Source organism: Condylura cristata, unplaced genomic scaffold (assembly GCF_000260355.1).
Source record: "Condylura cristata isolate star-nosed mole 26May11 unplaced genomic scaffold, ConCri1.0 scaffold00007, whole genome shotgun sequence".
In the NCBI taxonomy this organism is placed as follows: domain Eukaryota; kingdom Metazoa; phylum Chordata; class Mammalia; order Eulipotyphla; family Talpidae; genus Condylura; species Condylura cristata.
Window position 1 is genome coordinate 61,637,541 of NW_004567108.1, and position 8,024 is coordinate 61,645,564.

Here is an 8,024-nt window from a genome sequence, read left to right on the forward strand (position 1 = left end):
AGGTGATCCACATGACACCGCAGACCTCTCCTGGCCAGTCCGCTGCTCTCCTCAGCAGTGCATTTCGGCAATTGGCCTGTTCTGCTCCCCACTGTCTCTGGTGAATCCTTTCACCATGCCTGCACCTCTGTATGCATAAATAAATGAATCTTTTTAAAAAAAGTTATACATGCGGCCCTCCCTGGTGGCGCAGCGGGTTAAAGCACAGCACTGAGAATACTGAGAATCTAAAGCCGCTTCCGCATGAGTTTGATTCCCGCCTGCCCCGGAGGTGACCACATGGCGTGGCAGACCTCTCCTGGCCCGTCCGCTGCTCCCCTCAGCAGTGTACTTTGTAGATCTGCCTGTTCTGTTCCCCACTCTGTCTCTGGTGAAGCCTCTCGCCGCCCCTAAGCCTCTGGCCTGTACCCCAGTTCTGTATGCACAAATAAATAAATCTTTAAAAAAAAAAAGTTATACATGCTTAGAATGCATTTGTCCTCTCTATCTTCCCCTAAGGAAAATATTGTCAGTAGTAACTATTTCTCAAAGCACTTTCTTTATAGGGTCACTGTCAGTTGCATTCTTTGATATTGAACAGGGAAGGCTTCTTCTGGTTAGATTATCTTTTCTCTTAAGTTTTTGTCACTTTATGGACTGACAGAGAGCTTACCATGTGCCAGGCCCTAAGCCAGGTACTTGGCTATACCAATGAATAAACACAAATTCTGTTGGCCTGGAGTTTTAATTTTGTGAATAGGAGCTAAACTGTGCATTGTGACTTCCATTAAACACTTCCACAGACATTTTATAGATTTGTTAGACTCAGTTAATTTGAAGCTAAGGAAACTGGATTCTGATGGTGACAAGACTGCATCTTCCTGGCTAACTGAATCATGTGGGAGCAGGGGATGGCTTCTAATTCCCTGCCTGTGTGATGTTAGTGTTGGCCTATGTTATCTTCAAAGACTCCTAACTCTTTTTAATTTCACCAAATAGTATTTGTGCAATTTGGACAAAATTGCAGGCAGTTACCTTTTTTTTTAATGATGGGGGTAGAAGCTTTAACAATAAGATTTATCACCATAACCTCTTGGAGAGGAACATGAAAGTTTACAAGATACGTTTGATACGTTGCTTTTGCATTATTATAACTTTGATATTTGGGGTTTTGTTTCAAAATTAGACACATAATAATGAGAAAAAAGTTAACATGATTCTTGCTAAAGTGAATTTAACGCTGTGTCTTTTAAAATGGCTGACATGAAACTTCAGTTTCTCTATAAATATTTGATGACAAGGTCTCTTTTCTTTTTGAGTGAGGTAAATATGCCACTCATCCAGAAATGACTATGCAGGCGGTAAAATTATCCACAAAACTTGTTGCAGTATGAATCTGATATAATGACTTCCATGGTCAATTAGTTTTATGAAGCCAGGTTCTTTACAAATTGTACAAATTTGTATTGATAACTTGATATATGTATAACAAATGAATGATGATAACAAGAAAAGAGTTTATTATACAATTCATGTTTCTATCATAAAAGGAACTTAACACCACAGTAAATTTTATTGAATGCAAAATGTCAAGTTTTTAGAACTATATAATTTAGGTCAAATATGACCTCATATACATATTTAAAATGGGTTATATACATATACTATCTGCCATTTTTCAGAAACATATAGAAAATAAGATCTTCCCAAGGTTGCTATTAAAGACACAGGTAGAATTGTTAACACTCTTCTTTTAGAAATTAACCTCAAATAATGTGTGTTTTAAGCATGGATCAAATGGATATTGTTGGCAGCTGTTAGTCATCTTTTAAACATATTCAACTTAGAAAGCTCAGCTTTCCATATCCTATGAATCCTTGTTTTAGCCATTTCTTTTAGTCAAACTGCTCATTGTTAAACTAAATCTTTTTTTCTTATAAGCTAAATATTTATCTTACCTGTAAGCACCTCCTTTCCTGCCTTCTTTTTTTTTCTATTTCTGAACCTTGTATAAAACCTAACTTTATTCACCTTACTTTTAATCTCACTGGACTTGATCCAACTGTTCTTGCAGACCTGACAAGCTCTCTAGCATCTCCATTCAGGACTCAAGAAGGATTTTCCTTTCAATTTTAAAGTTGGTGCATGTGCATTCATAGCTGGTATTTCTTTCTTCAATTATTTTTGAGATGCTATTAAAGATTTACTGTTTACTGTGGAAACTTTATCTCTCTCTTCTGACACTTTGAAGACAGATTTCTTCATTTTGGATCATTTGAGGGAGCCACACTGTTAAGTCTCAGATGAATGTTAGATATTACTTGACAGATTTGTTTGCTAGTAGTCCTCTAGGGGCACAAGAGGGTAAGGAGATAAACACATAAAATGTCTGAAAGAGAAAGTAATTAAATTTTTGATTCTACCTAGGCAAAGAACTATGTTATATTAAAATGATGCAGGTAGTTAAATACCAGTTTCTCTCAGTCAAAGCTAGTAAAACATATTATCCTAGAAATATCAGAAAGAAAAACACTCTTCACCTCAGCTGCCACAAGGAAAAGAAGATATTTCTCTATCTATGCCAGCATATAGGCTTGTAATGTCTTAGTTCCCAATATGAGCTAATAATTCCAAAAGACAGTTAATCTCTGAGACTCAAAGTTTAAAAATATGCTTTTAGAATAGTCGGAGTAAAAAAAAAATAGGAGGGGGAGTTTTGATTTTGGCTATGTCAGGCTGGCTTATGTGAGATCAGTAATCAATGGAATGCAATAGTGAAAGCCAGATTATATATATATATATATAATGTTGAAAGCATCCAAGAGCTTCCAAGAATTTTCTTTCTGTGTTTAAAGGGTTGTGATGCTAAAGAGAAGAGAAGCACAGGGAGAGGCTGACATTTGGCTGAGCATTTCTTTTGAGTCATTTCATGATTAATAAGCAGCGAGAAAAAATGAAGAGAAGATAAGCAGAGATTTTGGCAAGCTTACAAAGCTCATGAGACCAAAATTGTGGTTTATGATCTACCAATATTGGGGGCTGATAAAATTCTAAACATTCAATGTGCTACCATGAAGTCTTAAAACTTAGGGTAAACCATAATCATACCTAACTTCAAAAAATTTCTGAAACTGCTATTTAAGTCATCTCCATCCACAATACATTTAGAAGATCTGCTTCTATACTAATTTCCTGGCAGAAACTGAAGAATATTCTTTCTGGGAGGAAGTGGCGTCATCCAGTTTCGAGTTATCTCAACAATTTTTGAAAAACAATTATTTGAATTTAATTTGAAAACAACAGAAAAAGGAAAATCATTGTGGGTTTAGTGGAAAACTTCTTAGTGAGAAGGTCCTTCTCAGGCCAAATTGTTGTATTGAACTTCCTCAAAATTGAGACTTACTGATTTGAAATCTGTAATAAAGGGGATAAATAGAGAAGTTTCAAAATGAAATAATTGTACATATTTCTGATAAAGGACTTACATCTTGAACACATAGAAGACTCACAAATTTTGATAAGAAAACAAGCAATATTATTTAAAAATTGGCAGAAGATTTGCATGGAGACAGTATCAAATATAACATGATAACAAGTACATGAAGAATGCTCAAGATCATTAGTTATTAAGAAAATGAATTCAATGCACAATGAATTATCATATATTCTATAATGAAAATTAAAAGTTCATACTAAACACTTCAAAAAATGTGAAACCTTTGGTACTACCATATATTGCAATGGAAATGGAAAATGGTGCAGTCACTGGGGAAATAAAAGGTATTCTATTTCTTATAAAATTATAGTACACTAAAAAATGATCTAGCAAACTTTTCTTTTTAAAAATTTATTAATTTATTCATACAGAACTGGGGTACAGGCTAGAGGCACAGGGGCGGTGAGAGGCTTCACCAGAGTCAGAGTGGGGAGCAGAACAGGCAGATCAATGAGGTTTCACTGATGAAGGGAGCAGCAGGTGGGTCAGGAGAGGTCTGCCGTGTAATGTGGATCGCCTCTTCTCGGGGATAGAACTCAACTGAAGTGGCTGCTGCCAACTTGTTGTGCTGTGTTCTAACCTGTTGCGCCATCAGGGAGGGCCCAGATCTAGCAATCTTACCTCTAAATATTTTCCCAAATGAAATTGTATTCACACAAAATGAGTATTTATAGATAAATCTTATTTTATGGAGTTTAACTTTATTATACCTTGAAGATGTTGCAATTTTTACAATTCGAAATTTTATGGAACACTAACGGAGCAAGCCTACTACTGCCACTTTTTTAATAGCATGAGATGACTTTGTCTTTGTGCCAAATTAATGAAGGTTTAAACATTGTGTTTTTAGGAATTATGCTATTGCACACTTAATCTACAGATAGTGTAATTACAACTTTTATATGACCTGGGAAGCCAAGAAAATTATGTGAATTTTTACTGCAATATTTACTTTATTATAATGGGCTAAAATGAACATGAAATATCTGTGAGGTACACACTTAATGGCTTTATTTGTCATCACTGCAGAGTAGAAATAGCTAAGATATCTTTCAATTGGGGAATGTATAAAGAAATTATATAACAATGGAACATTACTCAGCAATAGAAAAAGCAAATACAACCATATGGCTCACTCTCAAAGACATAATGCAAGTTAAGGAACTTAATCTCAAAAACAATTACATGCTTTGTGTTTTTACTTACATGGCATTCTTGAAAATGCAAAATTATAGGGATAGAAAACAAATTAATGGGGACAAGGAAAGGTATCTACCAAAAAGAGACAGAGGACAATTTGGTAGATGATGAAATTAATCAAACTTTAGGGATGGTGGCATGTGTGTTTATCAAACCTTTCACTAAGTACAATTAAAAAGTCTGGATTTATTTTTACTAAAAAGTCCCTGAAATATGAAGAGCAAGGAAGTGGCAGATCATCCAGGGACTTCAAGTCCCAAAGTGATGTTATATATATAATCATAATATGTTTATACAAAGAAATACCCTTAATAAAATATATTGATATAAAATATAAAGAGTATTCTAGTAACCCCCAAAGAGAAAACATAAAACAGAATGACTAAACACAAAATAAAATAGCAAATTTAATTCCTAATTTATCAATGACTACATTAATATAAGTGGTCTAGATGTTTCTATTAAGAGAGAGACTACCAAATTGGATTAACAAACATGATATTCTGTTTACAAGAAACTCACATTTGATGTATTAATTAGGTACCCTGAATGTGAAAGGATAAAACATGTAAATGTTAATTAATAGAAAGTAAAAAACATTAACAGAGGCATTATACAATGAGTAAACAGTTAATCCACCAAGATACAACAATTCTAAATGGCATGAAGAGACATTTCGCCAAAGAAGATATGGATATGGAGATAATCACATAGCAATTGTTCAACATTATGGGATATACAAATTTCAATCACAATGAGATGTCATTACACACTTGTTAGGATAACTGAAGCAAAAAAAAAAAAACAAAAAACAAAAAAAACCCCAAAAACCAGTAACATATAAATGCTGGTAGGTATACAAATAAACTGGATTATTTATGCATTGTACTGTGAACAGTGAGTGGTATGGTTACTTTGGGAAACATATTGATAGAGAATGAAGCGAAAGCAACAACTAAGAAGGAAGTGATGTCAGATTTTTCAATGTGTATGAAAGATATGTACCAATGGGTCAAACAGCTGATGCAACAGCAGGATAAGGGAAAAATCAAAGTATACCCATGGCATATTGTTGTAAGACTACTGAAAACAAAAGAAAAAAAAAGAGAAATCTAAAAAGTTACTGTAAGAAAAAATACACATAAAAAAATCCCACAAAGAGTTCCAATGGACTGTCGTGGAGGGCTGTGGGTACTTGTTGGGGTAACGGGTATGGTAATATATATTTGGAGATTTGCTCTACTTAGAAGATTGCTAACATTAACACACATTATTTATTACAAATCATTAAGGGGACAGTGTTAAATGCTTTGTGCCACTTACTGTGGCAACACCTGAGTTACCTCAATATAAAATGTTACCTCAATATAAAAAATAAATTTATAAAAATAAATGAATAAAATATTTTGTGCTAATGAATTGAATAAGCACATAAAATGGGTAGAAAAAGACAACTTTTCAAAATTTTATAAGACATAGATTATATGAATATTTCTAATTTAAATCAAATTTCTATTTTTAAAACCATCCTACAAGAAAACTCCATGTCTAGGTGACACCACTAATGAATTCCTCTGAATATTAAAGAACAAAATAATATTAATCTTAAACAGAACGTTCAAAGAACAGAAAACCAGTTTATCTCTGGGGTACAGGCCAGAGGTGCAGGGGTGGTGAGATGATTCACCAGAGACAGAATGGGGAGCAGAACAGGCCGACTGATGAAGTACAATACTGAGGGGAGCAGCGGGCGGGTCAGGAGAGGTCTGCCACACCATGTGGATCACCTCTGGGGCTGGGGATCAAACTTATGCGGAAGTGGCTTTAGCTTCTTAGTGCTGTGCTTTAACCCTCTGTGCCACCAGGGAGGGTCCCAGTTTATCTCTTTTAAGGTTAGCATGATCTCAAGAGAAATATCCAGTAAAATTATTACCAAAAAAGAAAGAAAAAGAAAATTATTTAATTTCTTTAACTACAAAGATGCAAAAATATCTTAAACAAAGTGAGAGCAAACCAAATCCAGTGATAATAAAAGGAATCATGTAGAATGACTGAAACTGTAAGTTTGGGTTAGTTATCCAAACATGATTCAGTATAATTCACCACATCAGTAGAACAAAGGCAAAAAGTCCTATATCTCAACTGATGGAACAAAAGCATTTGATAAAATTCAGTATCCATTGATATACCAAGTGTGTAATAAATGCTCTTAGCAAATAAGAATGGGAAGACAACATCATTAATCTAGAAAATCTATCTACCAAAAAAGGCTTCATACTAAATAGTGCTAGAGAACGAGTGTTCTCTAGCATCATACTAAATAGTGAAAGAGAACTAGTGTTCTTCCAAATTTGGTGATGAGACAGGATGCCTTCTAGTATTTATTTTTGCATTGTCTTGGAAGGCAGAGCCTAGGTGACAAGTCAGGAAAAATAAGTGAAAGATGTCAGGACTAGAAAGAAACTGTCATTATTCACAGATAATATGATTACATAAATTGAAAGTCCAAAGAACCTAATATGTTATTAATATTAATAAATAAGTGTAGTAGTTTCTCAAAACTAGAGCAATATAGAAAAACACTTGTTTCTGTATCTATGAAGCAAGAAATAAAGAAGTAAAAATATAAATAGTATTTAAAGTAGCATCAAATTAAAATACTTAAATCTGACAGATATGCAAGACTACTATACCTACACATACACACATATTTAGAGAAAATAAATTTGTTATAAATAAATGAAGGGATTTGTCACATTCTATTATTGAAAACGGTAATATTAGTAAAGATAATAAATATTCTCCATCTTACCTACAAATTAAAACCTATCATAATCAGAAACTATTTTACTGTAGTTTGGGTTTAAAAAAATTGTTAAATACATGGTAAAAATATATGTAGAAATGTAAAGGGCCACAGAGAAACTTAAAAATCTTATAGAAAAAATAAATTAATTAAATAAAATAATAATAAAATAATGCTCAGCAAAGTGGCTAGTAACAAATTCAATACACAAAAATCAGTTCCCTTGTTATATGCAAGAAATGAGCTAAAAGAAGAAGAAAACCACCTAATTTACGAATCATGACCAAAAAAAAATTTAAATACTTAGAAGCAAGCCTAACAAAGGAGGTGAAGCACTTGCACAGTGAAAACTATAAGGTATTGTAAACATAAATAGAAGACACAAGGAAGTGGAAATACATTCTCTTCTTGTGAAATGGAAGATTCAAAACATTTACAGAGACAACACAATCCCAAAAAATATTTTAATGGCATTCTTCAATTAAATGGAACATTGTTGACATTCATATAAAACCACATAAGGCTCCCAACAGTCAAAAGTAT